The sequence below is a fragment of the Anomaloglossus baeobatrachus genome, unplaced genomic scaffold (assembly GCF_048569485.1).
Source record: "Anomaloglossus baeobatrachus isolate aAnoBae1 unplaced genomic scaffold, aAnoBae1.hap1 Scaffold_207, whole genome shotgun sequence".
Taxonomy (NCBI): Eukaryota; Metazoa; Chordata; class Amphibia; order Anura; family Aromobatidae; genus Anomaloglossus; species Anomaloglossus baeobatrachus.
In genome coordinates, this window is record NW_027441977.1 from 357,544 (window position 1) to 383,166 (window position 25,623).

Here is a 25,623-nt window from a genome sequence, read left to right on the forward strand (position 1 = left end):
CTCTGCTATGTCCCGTGCAGTATCTTATTCTCAGTCTTATCTAGATCATTTGCAATTGAATAGAATAGATCCCTTTTGGCTGCTTATGACTGTGTAAAATATGTAGTTTTACTGGGCTGGGATGAGAGAATCCATTGAAGCATGGTGTAGGGATTGTGGTTCCTGTGTGCTAAGAAGAGAGGCTGGCACCAGCCAGAAAGCCCCATTGCAGCCAATAATCACTTAATAACTTTTTCAACTTGTCATCATATGGGAGGCCTTCCATTCCTTGTAGTAGTCTAGTTGCCCACCTTTGAACTGACTCTAACTTCTGAATGTCCTTATTAAAATGTGGAGCCCAAAACTGGTTCCCATATTCCAGATGTAGCCTTACAAGTGATTTATAGAGGTGTAACAATACGTTGGGATCACGGGATCTAATCTCCCTTTTTATACACCCTAAAATCTTGTCCCAAGCAGCATTCCATCAGCCTCTGGAAGGTTCCTGGCGCATTGCACAGCTCGAAGGGCATGCTTTTGAACTCGCAGAGACCCATAGGGGTGGCGAAGGCGGTCTTCTCCCGGTCTGCCTCAGCAACGGACACTTGCCAATAGTGACTAGTGAGATCAAGGGTAGAAAAATAATTTGCAGTTCTCAATGCAGCTAGCGATTCCTCAATACGGGGAGTGGTGCCGTCCTTCTTTTTTAACAGGATCAACAGAGCTGCCCAAAGGCTACAACTGTCACGGATAACCCCAGCCGCCTTCATGTTGCTCAACATGTACTTGGTACACTGGCAATGTGAAGGTGGTATTGGCTTATAGCTCTCTTTGATGGGTGGGTGTGCACCTGTGGGGATGTGGTGTTGGACCCCTTTTATTCCCCCAAAATCTAGCGGGCTTCCCACCGGTAACCCGCTCCCCAGCTTGGATGGATGCTGAGGGAGCCCCTTTTGCCCGCAGGCTCTGGCCCTGGGAACTGTAGCCTTGGCGGTGACTGTGCTTCCCTCTACGGTGTGAGCTGTTGCCTTCAATCGGGTCTTGACTGCTGGGAAACCCTGGAGGTTCCTGTCGCTAACGGATTTGACCGGTTTTACGGCGACTCCTAGCCTGGTCGGGGTCCGTAGGCCCTGCCGGATGGTGCTGGCTTCTCTTCACTCCCCGATCTGGTACCGGCGGGCCACCGCCCATCCCCGGTCCGTACGGTTCACTCCAATCAGCCTCTCCTGCAGAAGGTCACCACCGTCTGCCAACCTTGCTGAGTGCCCGGGCCACACACCCGGACACGGTCAGTCTCCTCTCCTCTTCACTTCTCTAACTCCAAAACTGATCTCTAATCTGACTCCTTTTCCCGCCTCCAGGACTGTGAACTCCTCGGTGGGTGGGATCAACCGCCTGGCCCACCCCCTGGTGTGGACATCAGCCCCTGGAGGAAGGCAACTAGGATTTGTGTTTAGCTTCGGTGTGCCTAGCCGGAGTGTAGAGTGTGTTGGTGTAGTACCTGTGACGACCTGGCTTGTCCAGGGCGCCCATGTGGGGTGTTGGCAGTGTATTTGCGCCTGCGTTCAAAGGTTTGCTGAATGGATAACTGAACGCTGCGCTGGGACAAGGACGTGCTTGATGATGGTGTTATTTCTGAGTAGGCAACTGCAGGTGCAGGACCGGAGGAGGCTTGTTCGCAGGCAGCATGGACAGGGGATTGGCTCGCATGCACAACCAGCGAAGACGTAGCAGTGACATTAGCAAGCACTGCTCCTCGACTGTGTTGTACTTCCCACAAAGTCGGGTGCTTGGCTGACATGTGCCTGATCATGCTGGTGGTGGTCAGGCTGCTAGTTTTGGTACCCCTGCTGATGCTGGCACGGCAGGTGTTGCAAATGGCCTTTTTAGAATCATCTGGATCCAACTTAAAAAACTGCCAGACTCGGGAAGACCTAACATTTGTACAGGCACCTTGTGTCGTGTTGTTGTTCCGGGGAACGGTTGCCTGACTTCTGCCTGGAGCCACCACCCTGCTTCTTACTGCCTGTTGGGATGCTACGCCTCCCTCCCCCTGTGCACTGCTGTCCTCGCTCTGCATATCCTCCTGCCAGGTTGGGTCAGTTACTGGATCATCCACCACGTCGTCTTCCTCTTCCGCACCCTGCTCCTCCTCCTGACTTCCTGACAATTGTGTCTCATCATCGTCCACCCCTTGTTGAGACACGTTGCCAACTTCGTGAGAACGTGGCTGCTCAAATATTTGGCCATCTGTACATACGATCTCCTCATGACCCACTTCAACATGAGCTGGCGAGAGGCCAGAATGTGCGAATGGAAATGTGAACAGCTCTTCCGAGTGTCCAAGTGTGGGATCATTAATGTCCGAGGACGTGTACTCAGCCTTGTGGTAGGAAGGAGGATCAGGTTCTGAAATGTGCGGTGCAGTATCACGGCTACTGACACTTGACCGTGTGGAAGACAGAGTGTTTGTGGTGGTGCCAATCTGACTGGAAGCATTATCCGCTATCCAACTAACAACCTGTTGACACTGGTCTTGGTTCAAGAGCGGTGTACTGCTGCGGTCCCCAAGAATTTGGGACAGGACGTGCGAGCGACTAGATGTGGCCCTTTGTTGTGGCAAAATTAGAGCTTGCCCACGACCTCGGCCTCTGCCTGCACCACCATCACGTCCACTTCCTTGTTCCTTGCCAACGCCCTTGCGCATTTTGCAATGCTGTGCTGACGTGTATTCACTAGACTTGGGCGTTATATCAAAGTTTGTGCAAATTGTGCACCTGTACGCTGCCACCGACAGGCACACACGTGCGGTTTTTAAATGCAAGCACGGACGCACTAAGAACCTAACAGGTTTTAGGAGCAAAAATTAATGACGAGAACTCTGACACTATCAGCCACTGCTGACTGACGTGTATTATACACTACACTTGTGCGTTATATAATAGTTTGGTAAAAACGCACACAAGTGCACCTGTACGCTGCCACCGACAGGCACACACGTGCGGTTTTTAAATGCAAGCACGGACGCACTAAGAACCTAACACAGGTTTTAGGAGCAAAAATTAATGACGAGAACTCTGACACTATCAGCCACTGCTGACTGACGTGTATTATACACTACACTTGTGCGTTATATAATAGTTTGGTAAAAACGCACACAAGTGCACCTGTACGCTGCCACCGACAGGCACACACGTGCGGTTTTTAAATGCAAGCACGGACGCACTAAGAACCTAACACAGGTTTTAGGAGCAAAAATTAATGACGAGAACTCTGACACTATCAGCCACTGCTGACTGACGTGTATTATACACTACACTTGTGCGTTATATAATAGTTTGGTAAAAACGCACACAAGTGCACCTGTACGCTGCCACCGACAGGCACACACGTGCGGTTTTTAAATGCAAGCACGGACGCACTAAGAACCTAACACAGGTTTTAGGAGCAAAAATTAATGACGAGAACTCTGACACTATCAGCCACTGCTGACTGACGTGTATTATACACTACACTTGTGCGTTATATAATAGTTTGGTAAAAACGCACACAAGTGCACCTGTACGCTGCCACCGACAGGCACACACGTGCGGTTTTTAAATGCAAGCACGGACGCACTAAGAACCTAACAGGTTTTAGGAGCGACAATTGCTGAGAAGTCTGACACTATCAGGACTGTTTTAGACTGTGTACACCAGCCCCAGATATGATGAAGGCTGGTATACGGTCACCACTAGGAATGGCTATATACCCTGCCTGCCTGCCTGCCTGCCTGCCTGTATACTGCTACAATAGTCCTGACAAGGACTCTTTTGGTCACTAGCCTGTATTCCAACCTGGCTATACCCTGCCTGTATACAGCAACAATAGTCCTGAGAAGGACTCTGTTACTGTACTCCGACCTGGCTATACCCTGCCTGCCTGTATACAACTAGAATAGTCCTGAGAAGGACTTTTGGTCACACTGTTTGCAGCCCTGCTACGGAAATAGCTATAAAGGGCCGCAAACCTTTCCCTGAAGCAGCGACCCTCTCCCTGCACTGACTGTCTGGATAGCTGTGAGCAGAGCACAGCGCGCCCGCCGGTATAAAGGCTCGGTCACGCTGTGCAGGCCGGCCAATCACTGCAATTCCACAACTAACAGGGCTGTGGCATTGCAGTGGTCTGCCAGCCAATCCCTGCATGAGGGCTGGCTCTCAAAAGAGCGCCAACATGCAGGGATGAAGACCACGAGTACAGCACGAGTATCGCGAGATTACTCGGTCCCCGTCGAGTAGACCGAGTACAGTGATACTCGTGCGAGTACCGAGTAGTAACAAGCATGCTCGCTCATCACTATTTATTAGTAAAATGGCTTACACTCCCCTTTTTTCCACTTTTTTCTTCACTACTTTTATAAAGAAATTTTTCCTTTCTTTATTCTTAATGCAATTTTATATAGCAACACCACCATTTTTTGCCACGAACATAATTTTTCTTGTCCGTCATCCCGTTCACCCTTACAGGGTTGTGGACAGATGCACTTGTCACTACACTTCTAAGACTCAATACAGGGTCTGGAGCTCAATGCTCCCTTTTTGTTTTTTTTTTCTTCTTTTTTTCTTTTTTTCATTTTGTCCTTCTTCTTCTTCTTTTTCTGATTTTTGTCTCAAAAAGCTGATGAAATTTGAAACACTATACCCCAGTGATTTTATAAATGTTTCTCAATATATCACTTGAGAACTTTTATGGCCGGTATTGTAACAGTTGACCATCCCGGCAGTATTTGAAATACAGCAGTCAGTCCTCTGACGTAGCTCCATATGTGTATATATAGAGGTTCTTCCTCCTTTGATTGCATACTGTTCTTTTTTTGCCCTGATGAAGGAGACAGTGATCTCTGAAACACATTGACCGGAAAAAAGAATAAAGAGATGAAATAATTAACATCAGTTTCCTTTGGTGACAGCGCGGCACGCACCCGATTTTCCTCCTATACGTTATTGCTCTTCTACTAGGGGCTGCGGCTGTCGCCATTTGTAACGTGCATTTAGGGGTTGTGACTGGCACAACCTTAATAGGTGAGTGCAACTACTATTAATTATTTGTTACCTTACCAGGTAAGACCCTAATTTGTGCGTCTGCTCCAGAGTTATTTCCCTGATTATTAATATCTGACAGGCAGTGATTGATCCTGCATTCTCACCTTCCTCTCTGTTGCACATTCTTATTGTTCCTATATGCTCTCTATTTCCATCAGACTTTTTTTGTCCTTCGGTGGGGCTCTAACATATGTGCACCATTTATTATTTATTTTTATGGATTCCTTTCTTTTTTCATGCTAGCGTTCATTATGCAGTAGTCATTCATGATATATCTTATATTTGTGAATCCATTAGGGCTCTATATGTCTGGTGCATCACATTGGGTCTTTTCAGTGCACAATAGGCACCTTTTTCTGTTATGCTCTGCTGCCACCTTATGGACATCCTATCAGTGATGCCAGAAAAAAATGGACATGTCTCCGTGCAGCAATCACGGACACGCGGGTACGCCGCACGGAGACACGTGCAGTGAAAAATCACTGATGTGTGAGCAGACCCATTCATTATAATGGATCTGCGTATCTCAGTGATTCTGTTATGTTTAAAAAAAAGCACAAACGTACCAGAATCACTGACGTGTGAAACAGGCCTTATAGTGTTTTGATTTATGTATGTATTATACAACTTCTGTGGATCTTGTATGAGTGACTTTTCTTCATTTTATTGGATTGTTTTAAAATATTGAAATAAAGTCACGCTTCCTATGCATCCTTTTGTATTCTGATTGGCTACTATAATACAGTTTTTAGGCACTGAGATCGATACCAGAGGCATGGTCTTCCGCTTACCAGAGGATAAGCTCAAAAGGCTAAGGGACATAATAGAAGGGTTTAGTGCTGTTAAGAAGGTGGCATTAAGATAAATGAAATATATCTTCTCGGTCTTCTCGTTTTCTTGCTGAGTTGTGCCAATGGACAGAGTTTTTTCTAGACATTTGCTATTGGAAACTCAGGGAACCAAAGCTCCTGGATAGAGTTGAGCGCGGTTCGTGGTTCGTGGTTCTCCAGTTCTAGGCTCGAGTGATTTTGGGGCATGTTCTAGATCGAACTAGAACTCGAGCTTTTTGCAAAAGCTCGATAGTTCTAGAAACGTTCGAGAACGGTTCTAGCAGCCAAAAAACAGCTAAATCATAGCTTGGTTTCTGCTGTAATAGTGTAAGTCACTCTGTGAATCAAACTATTATCACATTTCAGTGTATAGTGTGCGTGAACAGCGCCTTCAGATCACTGCTGTTTCTATAATGGCGATCGCCATTTTTTTTTTTTTTTCTTGTCTTCCTTCCCTAAGTGCGCGCGTCTTGTGGGGCGGGCCAGCATGTCAGCCAATCACAGACACACACACAGCTAAGTTGACTTTGAGCCAGAGAAGCAACGGCATGTGTGATAGGATCTGCATGTCACATGTCCCTGCATTATAAAACCGGACATTTTCTTCACGGACGCCATTATCTGCCTTCTGCGTCTTTGGTGTCAGACATCACTGTCGCAGCTCCGTCCTCCTGAGTCCTATAGCCGATACAGCTGTATGCGCTGCATACACAGCGTTAGACAGCATAGGGAGAGCACTTTATAGCAGTCCTTTTAAGGACTCAAACCGGCAGGGTCAGAGAGCCATACGTGACAGGTCCTGCAAACAGCAACAGCATCTGTGTAGCCAAGGTCAGGGATTTCCTCCCTGCATTTCACCATTAGGAGGGAATAGAAAGGCAGGCTTCCATTCCTCTACCCAGAGCACCACAATCCTGCCACTGTACCCTCCTGTCCTCTGCACACTCCAACTCATTATAACTAAGCCATTATACTAGCAAACACTCAGTGTACCTAGTGGCATCCTATCTGTGGCTATTGGACTTTGCTATAGTCCCACTAGTGCAAAGACATTTGCAGAGCACGTCTGCCTGCATTGCACACTCCAACTATTTTAAACTAAGCAATTTTACTAGCAAACACTCAGTGTACCTAGTGGCATCCTATACGTGGCTATTGGACTTTGCTATAGTCCCACTAGTGCCAAGACATTTGCAGAGCGCATCTGCCTGCGTTGCACACTCCAACTAATTTTAACTTAGCCATTATACTAGCAAACACTCAGTGTACCTAGTGGCATCCTATACGTGGCTATTGGACTTTGCTATAGTCCCACTAGTGCCAAGACATTTGCAGAGCGCATCTGCCTGCGTTGCACACTCCAACTAATTATAAGTAAGCCATTATACTAGCAAACACTCAGTGTACCTAGTGGCATCCTATCTGTGGCTATTGGACTTTGCTATAGTCCCACTAGTGCAAAGACATTTGCAGAGCACGTCTGCCTGCATTGCACACTCCAACTTTTTTAAACTAAGCAATTTTACTAGCAAACACTCAGTGTACCTAGTGGCATCCTATACGTGGCTATTGGACTTTGCTATAGTCCCACTAGTGCCAAGACATTTGCAGAGCGCATCTGCCTGCGTTGCACACTCCAACTAATTATAAGTAAGCCATTATACTAGCAAACACTCAGTGTACCTAGTGGCATCCTATCTGTGGCTATTGGACTTTGCTATAGTCCCACTAGTGCCAAGACATTTGCAGAGCGCATCTGCCTGCGTTGCACACTCCAACTAATTATAAGTAAGCCATTATACTAGCAAACACTCAGTGTACCTAGTGGCATCCTATACGTGGCTATTGGACCTTGCTATAGTCCCACTAGTGCCAAGACATTTGCAGAGCGCATCTGCCTGCGTTGCACACTCCAACTAATTATAAGTAAGCCATTATACTAGCAAACACTCAGTGTACCTAGTGGCATCCTATACGTGGCTATTGGACCTTGCTATAGTCCCACTAGTGCCAAGACATTTGCAGAGCGCATCTGCCTGCGTTGCACACTCCAACTAATTATAAGTAAGCCATTATTATAATTATTATTATTATTTATTATTATAGCGCCATTTATTCCATGGCGCTTTACAAGTGAAAGGGTATACGTACAACAATCATTAACAGTACATAACAGACTGGTACAGGAGGAGAGAGGACCCTGCCCGCGAGGGCTTACAGTCTACAGGTAATGGGTGATGGTACAATAGGTGAGGACAGAGCTGGTTGCGCAGTGGTCTACTGGACTGAGGGCTGTTGTAGGTTATAGGCTTGTTGGAAGAGGTGGGTCTTGAGGTTCCTCTTGAAGCTTTCCACGGTAGGGGAGAGTCTGATGTGCTGAGGTAGAGCATTCCAAAGTATGGGGGATGCACGGGAGAAATCTTGTACGCGATTGTGGGAAGAGAAGATAAGGGAGGAGCAGAGAAGGAGATCTTGTGAGGATCTGAGGTTGCGTGCAGGTAGGTACCGGGAGACTAGGTCACAGATGTAGGGAGGAGACAGGTTGTGCATGGCTTTGTATGTCATGGTTAGTGTTTTGAACTGGAGTCGTTGGGTGATGGGAAGCCAGTGAAGGGATTGGCAGAGTGGCGAGGCTGGGGAGTAGCGAGGGGAGAGGTGGATTAAGCGGGCCGCAGAGTTTAGGATAGATTGGAGGGGTGCAAGAGTGTTGGAAGGGAGGCCAGAGAGCAGGAGGTTGCAGTAGTCGAGGCGGGAGATGATGAGGGCATGCACTAATGTTTTTGCTGATTCTTGGTTAAGGAAAGCACGGATCCGGGAGATGTTTTTGAGTTGTAATCGGCATGAGGTGAAGAGGGCTTGGATGTGTGGCTTGAAGGATAGAGCAGAGTCGAGGGTCACTCCAAGGCAACGAGCTTGTGAGACTGGGGAGAGTAAGCAACCATCGAGTTTGATGGAAAGGCTTGTTGGAGGAGATGAGTGAGGAGGAGGAAAGACAATGAATTCTGTTTTGTCCATGTTAAGTTTTAGGAATCGCACAGAGAAGAAGGATGAAATAGCAGACAGACATTGTGGGATTCTGGTTAGTAGAGAGGTAATGTCAGGTCCATTATACTAGCAAACACTCAGTGTACCTAGTGGCATCCTATCTGTGGCTATTGGACTTTGCTATAGTCCCACTAGTGCCAAGACATTTGCAGAGCGCATCTGCCTGCGTTGCACACTCCAACTAATTATAAGTAAGCCATTATACTAGCAAACACTCAGTGTACCTAGTGGCATCCTATACGTGGCTATTGGACCTTGCTATAGTCCCACTAGTGCCAAGACATTTGCAGAGCGCATCTGCCTGCGTTGCACACTCCAACTAATTATAAGTAAGCCATTATACTAGCAAACACTCAGTGTACCTAGTGGCATCCTATACGTGGCTATTGGACCTTGCTATAGTCCCACTAGTGCCAAGACATTTGCAGAGCGCATCTGCCTGCGTTGCACACTCCAACTAATTATAAGTAAGCCATTATTATTATTATTATTATTATTTATTATTATAGCGCCATTTATTCCATGGCGCTTTACAAGTGAAAGGGTATACGTACAACAATCATTAACAGTACATAACAGACTGGTACAGGAGGAGAGAGGACCCTGCCCGCGAGGGCTTACAGTCTACAGGGAATGGGTGATGGTACAATAGGTGAGGACAGAGCTGGTTGCGCAGTGGTCTACTGGACTGAGGGCTGTTGTAGGTTATAGGCTTGTTGGAAGAGGTGGGTCTTGAGGTTCCTCTTGAAGCTTTCCACGGTAGGGGAGAGTCTGATGTGCTGAGGTAGAGCATTCCAAAGTATGGGGGATGCACGGGAGAAATCTTGTACGCGATTGTGGGAAGAGGAGATAAGGGAGGAGCAGAGAAGGAGATCTTGTGAGGATCTGAGGTTGCGTGCAGGTAGGTACCGGGAGACTAGGTCACAGATGTAGGGAGGAGACAGGTTGTGCATGGCTTTGTATGTCATGGTTAGTGTTTTGAACTGGAGTCGTTGGGTGATGGGAAGCCAGTGAAGGGATTGGCAGAGTGGCGAGGCTGGGGAGTAGCGAGGGGAGAGGTGGATTAAGCGGGCCGCAGAGTTTAGGATAGATTGGAGGGGTGCAAGAGTGTTGGAAGGGAGGCCAGAGAGCAGGAGGTTGCAGTAGTCGAGGCGGGAGATGATGAGGGCATGCACTAATGTTTTTGCTGATTCTTGGTTAAGGAAAGCACGGATCCGGGAGATGTTTTTGAGTTGTAATGGGCATGAGGTGAAGAGGGCTTGGATGTGTGGCTTGAAGGATAGAGCAGAGTCGAGGGTCACTCCAAGGCAACGAGCTTGTGAGACTGGGGAGAGTAAGCAACCATCGAGTTTGATGGAAAGGCTTGTTGGAGGAGATGAGTGAGGAGGAGGAAAGACAATGAATTCTGTTTTGTCCATGTTAAGTTTTAGGAATCGCACAGAGAAGAAGGATGAAATAGCAGACAGACATTGTGGGATTCTGGTTAGTAGAGAGGTAATGTCAGGTCCATTATACTAGCAAACACTCAGTGTACCTAGTGGCATCCTATCTGTGGCTATTGGACTTTGCTATAGTCCCACTAGTGCCAAGACATTTGCAGAGCGCATCTGCCTGCGTTGCACACTCCAACTAATTATAAGTAAGCCATTATACTAGCAAACACTCAGTGTACCTAGTGGCATCCTATACGTGGCTATTGGACCTTGCTATAGTCCCACTAGTGCCAAGACATTTGCAGAGCGCATCTGCCTGCGTTGCACACTCCAACTAATTATAAGTAAGCCATTATACTAGCAAACACTCAGTGTACCTAGTGGCATCCTATACGTGGCTATTGGACTTTGCTATAGTCCCACTAGTGCAAAGACATTTGCAGAGCACGTCTGCCTGCATTGCACACTCCAACTTTTTTAAACTAAGCAATTTTACTAGCAAACACTCAGTGTACCTAGTGGCATCCTATACGTGGCTATTGGACTTTGCTATAGTCCCACTAGTGCCAAGACATTTGCAGAGCGCATCTGCCTGCGTTGCACACTCCAACTAATTTTAACTTAACCATTATACTAGAAAACACTCAGTGTACCTAGTGGCATCCTATACGTGGCTATTGGACTTTGCTATAGTCCCACTAGTGCCAAGACATTTGCAGAGCGCATCTGCCTGCGTTGCACACTCCAACTAATTATAAGTAAGCCATTATACTAGCAAACACTCAGTGTACCTAGTGGCATCCTATACGTGGCTATTGGACCTTGCTATAGTCCCACTAGTGCCAAGACATTTGCAGAGCGCATCTGCCTGCGTTGCACACTCCAACTAATTATAAGTAAGCCATTATACTAGCAAACACTCAGTGTACCTAGTGGCATCCTATACGTGGCTATTGGACTTTGCTATAGTCCCACTAGTGCCAAGACATTTGCAGAGCGCATCTGCCTGCGTTGCACACTCCAACTAATTATAAGTAAGCCATTATACTAGCAAACACTCAGTGTACCTAGTGGCATCCTATACGTGGCTATTGGACCTTGCTATAGTCCCACTAGTGCCAAGACATTTGCAGAGCGCATCTGCCTGCGTTGCACACTCCAACTAATTATAAGTAAGCCATTATACTAGCAAACACTCAGTGTACCTAGTGGCATCCTATCTGTGGCTATTGGACTTTGCTATAGTCCCACTAGTGCCAAGACATTTGCAGAGCGCATCTGCCTGCGTTGCACACTCCAACTAATTACAAGTAAGCCATTATACTAGCAAACACTCAGTGTACCTAGTGGCATCCTATACGTGGCTATTGGACTTTGCTATAGTCCCACTAGTGCCAAGACATTTGCAGAGCGCATCTGCCTGCGTTGCACACTCCAACTAATTATAAGTAAGCCATTATACTAGCAAACACTCAGTGTACCTAGTGGCATCCTATACGTGGCTATTGGACTTTGCTATAGTCCCACTAGTGCCAAGACATTTGCAGAGCGCATCTGCCTGCGTTGCACACTCCAACTAATTTTAACTTAGCCATTATACTAGCAAACACTCAGTGTACCTAGTGGCATCCTATACGTGGCTATTGGACTTTGCTATAGTCCCACTAGTGCCAAGACATTTGCAGAGCGCATCTGCCTGCGTTGCACACTCCAACTAATTATAAGTAAGCCATTATACTAGCAAACACTCAGTGTACCTAGTGGCATCCTATACGTGGCTATTGGACTTTGCTATAGTCCCACTAGTGCAAAGACATTTGCAGAGCACGTCTGCCTGCATTGCACACTCCAACTTTTTTAAACTAAGCAATTTTACTAGCAAACACTCAGTGTACCTAGTGGCATCCTATACGTGGCTATTGGACTTTGCTATAGTCCCACTAGTGCCAAGACATTTGCAGAGCGCATCTGCCTGCGTTGCACACTCCAACTAATTTTAACTTAACCATTATACTAGCAAACACTCAGTGTACCTAGTGGCATCCTATACGTGGCTATTGGACTTTGCTATAGTCCCACTAGTGCCAAGACATTTGCAGAGCGCATCTGCCTGCGTTGCACACTCCAACTAATTATAAGTAAGCCATTATACTAGCAAACACTCAGTGTACCTAGTGGCATCCTATACGTGGCTATTGGACCTTGCTATAGTCCCACTAGTGCCAAGACATTTGCAGAGCGCATCTGCCTGCGTTGCACACTCCAACTAATTATAAGTAAGCCATTATACTAGCAAACACTCAGTGTACCTAGTGGCATCCTATACGTGGCTATTGGACTTTGCTATAGTCCCACTAGTGCCAAGACATTTGCAGAGCGCATCTGCCTGCGTTGCACACTCCAACTAATTATAAGTAAGCCATTATACTAGCAAACACTCAGTGTACCTAGTGGCATCCTATACGTGGCTATTGGACCTTGCTATAGTCCCACTAGTGCCAAGACATTTGCAGAGCGCATCTGCCTGCGTTGCACACTCCAACTAATTATAAGTAAGCCATTATACTAGCAAACACTCAGTGTACCTAGTGGCATCCTATCTGTGGCTATTGGACTTTGCTATAGTCCCACTAGTGCCAAGACATTTGCAGAGCGCATCTGCCTGCGTTGCACACTCCAACTAATTATAAGTAAGCCATTATACTAGCAAACACTCAGTGTACCTAGTGGCATCCTATACGTGGCTATTGGACTTTGCTATAGTCCCACTAGTGCCAAGACATTTGCAGAGCGCATCTGCCTGCGTTGCACACTCCAACTAATTATAAGTAAGCCATTATACTAGCAAACACTCAGTGTACCTAGTGGCATCCTATACGTGGCTATTGGACTTTGCTATAGTCCCACTAGTGCCAAGACATTTGCAGAGCGCATCTGCCTGCGTTGCACACTCCAACTAATTTTAACTTAGCCATTATACTAGCAAACACTCAGTGTACCTAGTGGCATCCTATACGTGGCTATTGGACTTTGCTATAGTCCCACTAGTGCCAAGACATTTGCAGAGCGCATCTGCCTGCGTTGCACACTCCAACTAATTATAAGTAAGCCATTATACTAGCAAACACTCAGTGTACCTAGTGGCATCCTATACGTGGCTATTGGACTTTGCTATAGTCCCACTAGTGCCAAGACATTTGCAGAGCGCATCTGCCTGCGTTGCACACTCCAACTAATTTTAACTTAGCCATTATACTAGCAAACACTCAGTGTACCTAGTGGCATCCTATACGTGGCTATTGGACTTTGCTATAGTCCCACTAGTGCAAAGACATTTGCAGAGCACGTCTGCCTGCATTGCACACTCCAACTTTTTTAAACTAAGCAATTTTACTAGCAAACACTCAGTGTACCTAGTGGCATCCTATACGTGGCTATTGGACTTTGCTATAGTCCCACTAGTGCCAAGACATTTGCAGAGCGCATCTGCCTGCGTTGCACACTCCAACTAATTATAAGTAAGCCATTATACTAGCAAACACTCAGTGTACCTAGTGGCATCCTATCTGTGGCTATTGGACTTTGCTATAGTCCCACTAGTGCCAAGACATTTGCAGAGCGCATCTGCCTGCGTTGCACACTCCAACTAATTATAAGTAAGCCATTATACTAGCAAACACTCAGTGTACCTAGTGGCATCCTATACGTGGCTATTGGACCTTGCTATAGTCCCACTAGTGCCAAGACATTTGCAGAGCGCATCTGCCTGCGTTGCACACTCCAACTAATTATAAGTAAGCCATTATACTAGCAAACACTCAGTGTACCTAGTGGCATCCTATACGTGGCTATTGGACCTTGCTATAGTCCCACTAGTGCCAAGACATTTGCAGAGCGCATCTGCCTGCGTTGCATACTCCAACTAATTATAAGTAAGCCATTATTATTATTATTATTATTATTTATTATTATAGCGCCATTTATTCCATGGCGCTTTACAAGTGAAAGGGTATACGTACAACAATCATTAACAGTACATAACAGACTGGTACAGGAGGAGAGAGGACCCTGCCCGCGAGGGCTTACAGTCTACAGGGAATGGGTGATGGTACAATAGGTGAGGACAGAGCTGGTTGCGCAGTGGTCTACTGGACTGAGGGCTGTTGTAGGTTATAGGCTTGTTGGAAGAGGTGGGTCTTGAGGTTCCTCTTGAAGCTTTCCACGGTAGGGGAGAGTCTGATGTGCTGAGGTAGAGCATTCCAAAGTATGGGGGATGCACGGGAGAAATCTTGTACGCGATTGTGGGAAGAGGAGATAAGGGAGGAGCAGAGAAGGAGATCTTGTGAGGATCTGAGGTTGCGTGCAGGTAGGTACCGGGAGACTAGGTCACAGATGTAGGGAGGAGACAGGTTGTGCATGGCTTTGTATGTCATAGTTAGTGTTTTGAACTGGAGTCGTTGGGTGATGGGAAGCCAGTGAAGGGATTGGCAGAGTGGCGAGGCTGGGGAGTAGTGAGGGGAGAGGTGGATTAAGCGGGCCGCAGAGTTTAGGATAGATTGGAGGGGTGCAAGAGTGTTGGAAGGGAGGCCAGAGAGCAGGAGGTTGCAGTAGTCGAGGCGGGAGATGATGAGGGCATGCACTAATGTTTTTGATGATTCTTGGTTAAGGAAAGCACGGATCCGGGAGATGTTTTTGAGTTGTAATCGGCATGAGGTGAAGAGGGCTTGGATGTGTGGCTTGAAGGATAGAGCAGAGTCGAGGGTCACTCCAAGGCAACGAGCTTGTGAGACTGGGGAGAGTAAGCAACCATCGAGTTTGATGGAAAGGCTTGTTGGAGGAGATGAGTGAGGAGGAGGAAAGACAATGAATTCTGTTTTGTCCATGTTAAGTTTTAGGAATCGCACAGAGAAGAAGGATGAAATAGCAGACAGACATTGTGGGATTCTGGTTAGTAGAGAGGTAATGTCAGGTCCATTATACTAGCAAACACTCAGTGTACCTAGTGGCATCCTATCTGTGGCTATTGGACTTTGCTATAGTCCCACTAGTGCCAAGACATTTGCAGAGCGCATCTGCCTGCGTTGCACACTCCAACTAATTATAAGTAAGCCATTATACTAGCAAACACTCAGTGTACCTAGTGGCATCCTATACGTGGCTATTGGACCTTGCTATAGTCCCACTAGTGCCAAGACATTTGCAGAGCGCATCTGCCTGCGTTGCACACTCCAACTAATTATAAGTAAGCCATTATACTAGCAAACACTCAGTGTACCTAGTGGCATCCTATACGTGGCTATTGGACTTTGCTATAGTCCCACTAGTGCAAAGACATTTGCAGAGCACGTCTGCCTGCATTGCACACTCCAACTTTTTTAAACTAAGCAATTATACTAGCAAACACTCAGTGTACCTAGTGGCATCCTATACGTGGCTATTGGACTTTGCTATAGTCCCACTAGTGCCAAGACATTTGCAGAGCGCATCTGCCTGCGTTGCACACTCCAACTAATTATAAGTAAGCCATTATACTAGCAAACGCTCAGTGTACCTAGTGGCATCCTATACGTGGCTATTGGACATTGCTATAGTCCCACTAGTGCCAAGACATTTGCAGAGCGCATCTGCCTGCGTTGCACACTCCAACTAATTATAAGTAAGCCATTATACTAGCAAACACTCAGTGTACCTAGTGGCATCCTATACGTGGCTATTGGACTTTGCTATAGTCCCACTAGTGCCAAGACATTTGCAGAGCGCATCTGCCTGCGTTGCACACTCCAACTAATTATAAGTAAGCCATTTTACTAGCAAACACTCAGTGTACCTAGTGGCATCCTATACGTGGCTATTGGACTTTGCTATAGTCCCACTAGTGCCAAGACATTTGCAGAGCGCATCTGCCTGCGTTGCACACTCCAACTAATTTTAACTTAGCCATTATACTAGCAAACACTCAGTGTACCTAGTGGCATCCTATACGTGGCTATTGGACTTTGCTATAGTCCCACTAGTGCCAAGACATTTGCAGAGCGCATCTGCCTGCGTTGCCCACTCCAACTAATTATAAGTAAGCCATTATACTAGCAAACACTCAGTGTACCTAGTGGCATCCTATACGTGGCTATTGGACTTTGCTATAGTCCCACTAGTGCCAAGACATTTGCAGAGCGCATCTGCCTGCGTTGCACACTCCAACTAATTTTAACTTAGCCATTATACTAGCAAACACTCAGTGTACCTAGTGGCATCCTATACGTGGCTATTGGACTTTGCTATAGTCCCACTAGTGCCAAGACATTTGCAGAGCGCATCTGCCTGCGTTGCACACTCCAACTCATTATAACTAAGTTGCATTGTCAGGGATATTTATTCTTTATTATTCTGCTGTTAATAAAGCTAGACCACCACTGCAATCTTCACCACCTCTCAATTTTTACTACCACATTTTCAGTCCACAATCTTGTCGCAATCAACATGAGTGGCAAAATGACAGATGCTGGTGGAAAGGGGAAGAGGCGTGGTGGAAAAGGCAAAAAAGGTTTTGTCTGTGGGGAAAGTGCAGCAGCACTGAATACACGTTCAGAGACAACGCTGGCAGCTGGACACGACAAAATCTCCAAGGCGTAACTGGAGAGCTCTGGCCATTTTTCTAGGTTTGAAGCCCAAAAGGAGCAAGGCTCCAGTTGCACAGCCATGGCATCGATGTTCATTTGGAGATACTCCTGTATCATCCTCTCCAGCCGTTGAGTATGTGTCAGACTTGTTGTCTCTGGTGGCCTTGCAAAAGAGGGTCTAAAAAAATTATGAAAAGATTCCATAAAATTGCTGTTACCGGCACCAGATACGGTCCTACTGGTACGGGTAGACTGTTGAAGATGACGAGACCGTCCCATGTTTGTCAAGTTACAACTGGGAGATTCCCTCCCTGCACCTGCACGGTTGTTTGGTGGAAAAGCCGAGCTAAGATCGAGTAACAGCTTCTGCTGATACTCCTGCATACGTGCGTCCCTTTCTATGGCTGGAATTATGTCACAAAATTTGGACTTGTACCGGGGATCTAATAGTGTGGCAATCCAGTAGTCATCATCACTTCTAATTTTGACAATACGACTGTCATGTTGGAGGTAGTGCAACAAAAAGGCACTCATGTGTCTTGCGCAGCCATGCGGACCAAGTCCACGCTGTGTTTGTGGCATAGAGGTGCTACCCGTTCTTTCTTCCTCTGACATCTCCCCCCAACCTCTTTCAACTGAAATTTGACCAAGGTCTCCCTCATCCGCTGAGTCTTCCATGTCCATGGACAGTTCGTCCTCCATTTCTTCATGTTCTCCTGCACCTTGCTCAACATTTCGCCTGCTACTATGCGCCCTTGTCGATCCCTGTTCCCCATGGTCCCATGCCTGCTGCGTTGGTGATGATGAACGTCTGGACCTTGGTGATGTTGTTGTCCCTTGCGCATATGAATCCTCCTGTAGTTCCTCCCCTTCATGTTGTCCCACCCCCTGACTCCGAATAGTGTTTAGCGTGTGCTCCAGCATGTAAATGACTGGAATCGTCATGCTGATAATGGCATTGTCAGAGCTAAACATATTCGTCGCCATGTCGAAACTGTGCAGAAGGGTGCATAGGTCCTTGATCTGAGACCACTCCATCAGGGTGATCTGCCCCACCTCTGCATCTCGTTGGCCCAGGCTATACGTCATGACGTATTGCACCAGGGCTCTGCGGTGCTGCCACAGTCGCTGTAACATGTGGAGAGTTGAATTCCAGCATGTCGCCACATCGCATTTCAGGCGATGAACCGGCAGGCCGAAAGACTTCTGGAGCGATGCAAGTCGCTCTGCTGCGGCGCTTGAACGGCGGAAGTGAGCTGACAGTTTTCGTGCCCTGTTCAGAAGGCCATCTAGGCCGGGATAGTGTGTTAAAAATTGCTGGACGACAAGGTTCAACACGTGAGCCATACAAGGTACGTGTGTCACAATGCCCAGGCGAAGTGCCGCACCCAGGTTTGCAGCATTGTCGCACACGGCCTTACCAGGCTGCAGGTTGAGTGCAGACAACCATTTATTAAACTCGGACCGCAGAGCTGACCACAACTCCTCAGCTGTGTGACTCTTATTCCCAAGACATGTCAAGCTAAAGACCGCCTGATGCCGTTACGCTCTGCTGCCAGCATAGTAATGAGGCGTGCGTGATTCCTTCTGCGCAGTGAGAACGCTGGTGGCCTGACCAGGCAGGCTTGGGGCGGAGGTGGAGGACCCAGATGAGGTGGAGGATGCAGAAGCTGTGGCGGAACTTGGACAGACAGAGGATTGACACACAAGTCGTGGGGACGGCAAGACTTGTGCAGCAGACCCTTCACCATCTATCACCATAGTTACCCAGTGCCCAGTCAGCGACATGTAACGTCCCTGTCCATGCTTACTGGTCCAAGTATCGGTGGTGAAATGCACCCGTTCACACACAGAGTTTCTCAAGGAAGCGGTGATGTTGTGTGCGACATGCTGGTGTAGCACGGGCACACCTTTCTTAGAGAAGTAGTGGCGACTAGGCATCTGGTACTGGGGCACAGCGACAGACATAAGGTCTCTAAAATCCTGTGTGTCCACTAGGCGGAAAGGCAGCATTTCGGTAGCCAACAGCTTACAGAGGGATAGAGTCAACCTCTTAGCTTTGTCATGGGTCGGAGGAAGTGGCCTTTTATTTGACCACATCTGAGGGACAGAGATCTGGCTGCTGTGTGTAGACGGTGTTGAGTAGGGTGTCCCTGGAAAAATGCAGGTTTGTGAGGAAAGTGCAGGCGGAGACATGATGTTGCCTTCATCCAACGTTGGTGCTATCGATGTCTGAGAGAGCTGTACACACTCACTTGTTTCCCCTTCCAAACCAACTGACGACCTTACAAGCAAACTGCCTGTTGTGGTTACAGTGGTGGAAGTTTGGCGTGGAAAAACAGGTGTGACAGCTGTCCCCACAGTCCTAGAAGATGAAGAGCGCGCGGATGCACTGGAAGGGGCGGGCGGTGGATGGTTCGCTCTTGCAGCATTGCAGCACAGTGAGCTTCCCACCGGGACCTATGATATTTATTCATGTGACGATTCATGGAAGAAGTTGTCAAACTGCTGAGGTTTTGACCTCTACTAAGAGAATCATGACAAATTTTACATATCACATGATTTGGGCGATCTTTTTCTATGTCAAAAAAGGACCAGGCTAGGCAAGGCTTAGAGGCCATGCGACCTGTTGATCCACCCCGAATAATGCTCATAGGCAGAGTGGTGGCTGAGGATGCAGTTGTAGACGTGCTACCAGTGCTCCGACTCTGTCCAGGAAGGCGCAAGGTAACTTCGTCGTCGGTTGCATCCTCCTCCACCGCCTCTGTTGACCTCCTCGAGTGCCTGACTGGGGGTTGACAGTAGGTGGGATCTAGAACTTCATCATCAATTGTTGTGTTTGCACTCCCCTCCCCCTCAGACCGAGCCTCTTCTTGCCCTGACCGAATATTTAAGTTGTCATCCCAATCGGGTATCTGCGTCTCATCTTCATCAGTATGTTCCTCATTGTCTATAACCACAGGTGTTACAGTTTGTGACAAAGGGTCAACATTATGCTCAGAAACTTGGTCCTCACGGCCTGAATCAGAGTCACAAAGGTTCTGGGCATCACTGCAGACCATTTCCTGTTCTGTACTCACTGTAGCTTGGGAGCAGACCTCTGATTCCCAGGCTATAGTGTGACTGAACAGCTCTGCAGACTCAGCCATCTCAGTTCCACCATACTGTGCAGGGCTGATGGAGACTTCAGAGCTGGGAGAAATCAAGTGTGATTGGGATGACAACTCAGAGGACTGGTGTTTTTTGGATGCGGTACTTGAAGTGGCTGAGAGGGCACTTGTTGGACCACTTGAGATCCATTCAAGCATTTTCCTTTTTTGCCCATCATCTACCTTTCTTCCTGTTGTTCGTGTCCGTAAAAAAGGGAGCACATCGGATTGTCCACGGTAAGTAGTAGACATCTTACTTTTGCTGGTAGATGGTCTATCTTCAGCAGATGATAATGGAGCTTTGCCACTTTCCCCACAGACAAAACCTTTTTTGCCTTTTCCACCACGCCTCTTCCCCTTTCCACCAGCATCTGTCATTTTGCCACTCATGTTGATTGCGACAAGATTGTGGACTGAAAATGTGGTAGTAAAAATTGAGAGGTGGTGAAGATTGCAGTGGTGGTCTAGCTTTATTAACAGCAGAATAATAAAGAATAAATATCCCTGACAATGCAACTTAGTTATAATGAGTTGGAGTGTGCAACGCAGGCAGATGCGCTCTGCAAATGTCTTGGCACTAGTGGGACTATAGCAAAGTCCAATAGCCACGTATAGGATGCCACTAGGTACACTGAGTGTTTGCTAGTATAATGGCTAAGTTAAAATTAGTTGGAGTGTGCAACGCAGGCAGATGCGCTCTGCAAATGTCTTGGCACTAGTGGGACTATAGCAAAGTCCAATAGCCACGTATAGGATGCCACTAGGTACACTGAGTGTTTGCTAGTATAATGGCTTACTTATAATTAGTTGGAGTGTGCAACGCAGGCAGATGCGCTCTGCAAATGTCTTGGCACTAGTGGGACTATAGCAAAGTCCAATAGCCACGTATAGGATGCCACTAGGTACACTGAGTGTTTGCTAGTATAATGGCTAAGTTAAAATTAGTTGGAGTGTGCAACGCAGGCAGATGCGCTCTGCAAATGTCTTGGCACTAGTGGGACTATAGCAAAGTCCAATAGCCACGTATAGGATGCCACTAGGTACACTGAGTGTTTGCTAGTATAATGGCTTACTTATAATTAGTTGGAGTGTGCAACGCAGGCAGATGCGCTCTGAAAATGTCTTGGCACTAGTGGGACTATAGCAAAGTCCAATAGCCACGTATAGGATGCCACTAGGTACACTGAGTGTTTGCTAGTATAATGGCTTACTTATAATTAGTTGGAGTGTGCAACGCAGGCAGATGCGCTCTGCAAATGTCTTGGCACTAGTGGGACTATAGCAAAGTCCAATAGCCACAGATAGGATGCCACTAGGTACACTGAGTATTTGCTAGTATAATGGCTTACTTATAATTAGTTGGAGTGTGCAACGCAGGCAGATGCGCTCTGCAAATGTCTTGGCACTAGTGGGACTATAGCAAGGTCCAATAGCCACGTATAGGATGCCACTAGGTACACTGAGTGTTTGCTAGTATAATGGCTTACTTATAATTAGTTGGAGTGTGCAACGCAGGCAGATGCGCTCTGCAAATGTCTTGGCACTAGTGGGACTATAGCAAAGTCCAATAGCCACGTATAGGATGCCACTAGGTACACTGAGTGTTTGCTAGTATAATGGCTTACTTATAATTAGTTGGAGTGTGCAACGCAGGCAGATGCGCTCTGCAAATGTCTTGGCACTAGTGGGACTATAGCAAGGTCCAATAGCCACGTATAGGATGCCACTAGGTACACTGAGTGTTTGCTAGTATAATGGCTTACTTATAATTAGTTGGAGTGTGCAACGCAGGCAGATGCGCTCTGCAAATGTCTTGGCACTAGTGGGACTATAGCAAAGTCCAATAGCCACGTATAGGATGCCACTAGGTACACTGAGTGTTTGCTAGTATAATGGCTAAGTTAAAATTAGTTGGAGTGTGCAACGCAGGCAGATGCGCTCTGCAAATGTCTTGGCACTAGTGGGACTATAGCAAAGTCCAATAGCCACGTATAGGATGCCACTAGGTACACTGAGTGTTTGCTAGTAAAATTGCTTAGTTTAAAAAAGTTGGAGTGTGCAATGCAGGCAGACGTGCTCTGCAAATGTCTTTGCACTAGTGGGACTATAGCAAAGTCCAATAGCCACAGATAGGATGCCACTAGGTACACTGAGTTTTTGCTAGTATAATGGCTTACTTATAATTAGTTGGAGTGTGCAACGCAGGCAGATGCGCTCTGCAAATGTCTTGGCACTAGTGGGACTATAGCAAGGTCCAATAGCCACGTATAGGATGCCACTAGGTACACTGAGTGTTTGCTAGTATAATGGCTTACTTATAATTAGTTGGAGTGTGCAACGCAGGCAGATGCGCTCTGCAAATGTCTTGGCACTAGTGGGACTATAGCAAGGTCCAATAGCCACGTATAGGATGCCACTAGGTACACTGAGTGTTTGCTAGTATAATGGCTTACTTATAATTAGTTGGAGTGTGCAACGCAGGCAGATGCGCTCTGCAAATGTCTTGGCACTAGTGGGACTATAGCAAGGTCCAATAGCCACGTATAGGATGCCACTAGGTACACTGAGTGTTTGCTAGTATAATGGCTTACTTATAATTAGTTGGAGTGTGCAACGCAGGCAGATGCGCTCTGCAAATGTCTTGGCACTAGTGGGACTATAGCAAGGTCCAATAGCCACGAATAGGATGCCACTAGGTACACTGAGTGTTTGCTAGTATATATGGCAAAATTATAGATGGAAAGGGAGAAGGGGAGGGGGGGAGAGAGGAGGATGTAATTGACTACAAGGGTATGAGTTATGAGTGATCATAGGGATAGTGTTACATAAGTGGAAATACCTATGGAGGACCGGATGTGTAAGCGCATACCTTATACAAACCTATAGAGTGCTGATGGGTGAGAGTGTGATGTTAGATATAAGACATCCTATAGTGAATAGTGAGCCGTAATCAAGTGCAACAGGGATATTTCACGTGACTATGGGAACATGGAAGGTAAAGAAAGGGGAGAAAAAACTGTTAGACAAGGTAATCAGACATAATGTAACCAGTTGATCAGACATGACAAACATGACAAATAAAAAACAAGGAAGAATGGAACTCCATACATAGTGGAACCATATATAGTGTGAACACGAAAAAGAACCGGGCGTTAGAAAAAATGTGCACGGCCCAATGAATCAAGTCGGTTCTTCATATTCATGGTTTAAGCCCTTGGGTTCCAACGTGCCCAGAGTATATATCCAGAAAGATTCCCTTTCTTTGAGCTTCCTAATTCTATTGCCTCCTCTGCGTATGGCTGGGACATGTTCGATGACTTGGAATCTTAATTGGGCCACTGTGTGATTATGCGTCACAAAATGGTGTGGGACTGGTAATAGAATCTGCTTACAATGTATTGTTGACTTGTGCTTAGCACAAAAAAAGGGAATCTTTCTGGATATGTACTCTGGACACATTAAAACCCAAGGGCTTAAACCGTGAATATGAAGTACAGACTTGATTCATTGGGCCGTGCACCATGTCACCATGTGTGCAATTGCATTGTCCAATGGCTCACAATGGTTATGCGTTTTCATTGGATGGATAATCGAAGCCATGTTTTTTTCCTTTCTCTTGGGTTTGTTGTGTGAGTAGCCTATAGGATTAAGTTAGTTACCGCAGGCAGTGGATTTAGCTTCCTGTCTTTGGTCCAGTGGTAGATTGATTGTTTGGTCTATGAGCTGTTATGGGTTTTAATCCAGGTGAATGCCCATGGGCTGCCTATAACTGTGTGAAATATGTAGTTTTACTGGGCTGGGATGAGAGAATCCATCGAAGCATGGTGTAGGGATTGTGGTTCCTGTGTGCTAAGAAGAAAGGCTAGCACCAGCCAGAAAGCCCCATTACAGCCAATAATCAACCGCTAGCCGCTGGAACTCGTTGCTCTAGATCATGTCAAACTCTCACCAAGCAGGAATAGATACATTAGCCCACCATCCCACCCAAAGAGCAACTTCTGCTGCGCAGCTGGCTTTCTAGGCAGCAGCGCTATTGTGATGTCAGCGGGGGACATTGTGACAAGCCAGTGTTCCGTCACTTCATGTTGTGCACTGTTCAAACGGAAAATACATCAACAGGCAGACTACAGAAAAGCTTACTGACAAAGGATAGAGAGGGGCTTTCTCAGAGGGCTTTTTACAGTTTGTCTATTCCCAATTAGCCGTTTAAGTATGCTTAATGAAAGTACTAATTCTTTCATAGGCCGCCCATTCTTAGTATTTGACGTTCCTTATATTGCGGTATCAGGCTTCGCAGCAGGTTGCAAAACATTCATCACCCATGACTGTCCCCAATTGGGCTCAGAAGCTAAATGTCTATCATAACCTCTCTTTTTGAAAGTCCAAGAGCAAGCAAACTCTTCCTCCAGGAGAGGGAGCCAACAGATCACTAAAGACATCATCATTGCTCAAAGAAAACACCGAAAAACAATGGAAGCTTTAATTGGAGTGGAATCTGATAGACAGCACCTGATGCCAAGTCTGCATCTTCTAACACCTGCAGTCACTGCAGCAGCTGAATCCAATGTGTCCAAAAGGGATCTATTCTATTCAATTGCAAATGATCTAGATAAGACTGAGAATAAGATACTGCACGGGACATAGCAGAGTTGGTCAAGTTGAGTGGAGATGAGTTTGCTATTTGGCACAGCTTTTGCATCAATAAAGCAAGTAAAAGGTGTGAAAGATAAAAAAAAAGGGTGAAAGTGTGAAAAGTGAATTGGCCAAATTGAGGTGCATATAAAGTTTTTGCTTTCTTTCAATTCACTAATGAGGCTCATTTGAATCAGGTGAATTGAGTTCTGCTTTTGGAAACTCGGTTAAGAAGGGGTGCACCGGTCCTGGAGGTACTGCAATACCAGGTCAATGCGTGGAGTGGACAGAGCAAGATTTTTTCCATCTCCTTGTTCTAAAAATCCATTTAATATATGGTCCCTAGAGAGGGGACGTATCAGATATTAAACTGATAAGAACAGATTTAATTTTTTTTTTTTCTGTTTATCAGTAGGACTTCAAAATAACAAAGGTGATCGCCTCCCGTTGCCTGGGAACCGTCCAGGCACAAGAGGGCTATGTGTCACCAGAAGGCGCACACACTCCCTCAAGGCCGGCAGACGTGCAATCCCAGGCACCTTCCAGTACCGACCAAGGTAGCGTCCTCCGAAACTACACTTGATCTTAGCCAAAAGGCTGAGAAGCTATAACCCGAATTGGTTACGGCCTTGAGTGGCACCCTGGCCTATACCGGACACATCTTAGGGAGAGGGAGACAAACCCACGCCTACAGAAGACATTTTGTCACCCAAGCCAAACCCTTGAAAAGGCTGTTTTGCAGAGCAAAAACAAGGAGAATGGTACTTTTTGCAGCCGCCGCCCACTGCAATGAATCTGAATAACTCCTCCTTTTGGGCACAAGCACCTCCCCTCCCCCTTGCAGTCTTTCCAATTCA

At 46.6% G+C, this 25,623-nt stretch overlaps 1 pseudogene; it reads right to left on the reverse strand.

The window, feature by feature from the left end:
* Nucleotides 1–24,998: 24,998 nt before the first annotated feature.
* LOC142261061 (U2 spliceosomal RNA) lies at nucleotides 24,999–25,204 on the reverse strand (annotated as a pseudogene).
* Between the last annotated feature and the right edge of the window lie 419 nt (nucleotides 25,205–25,623).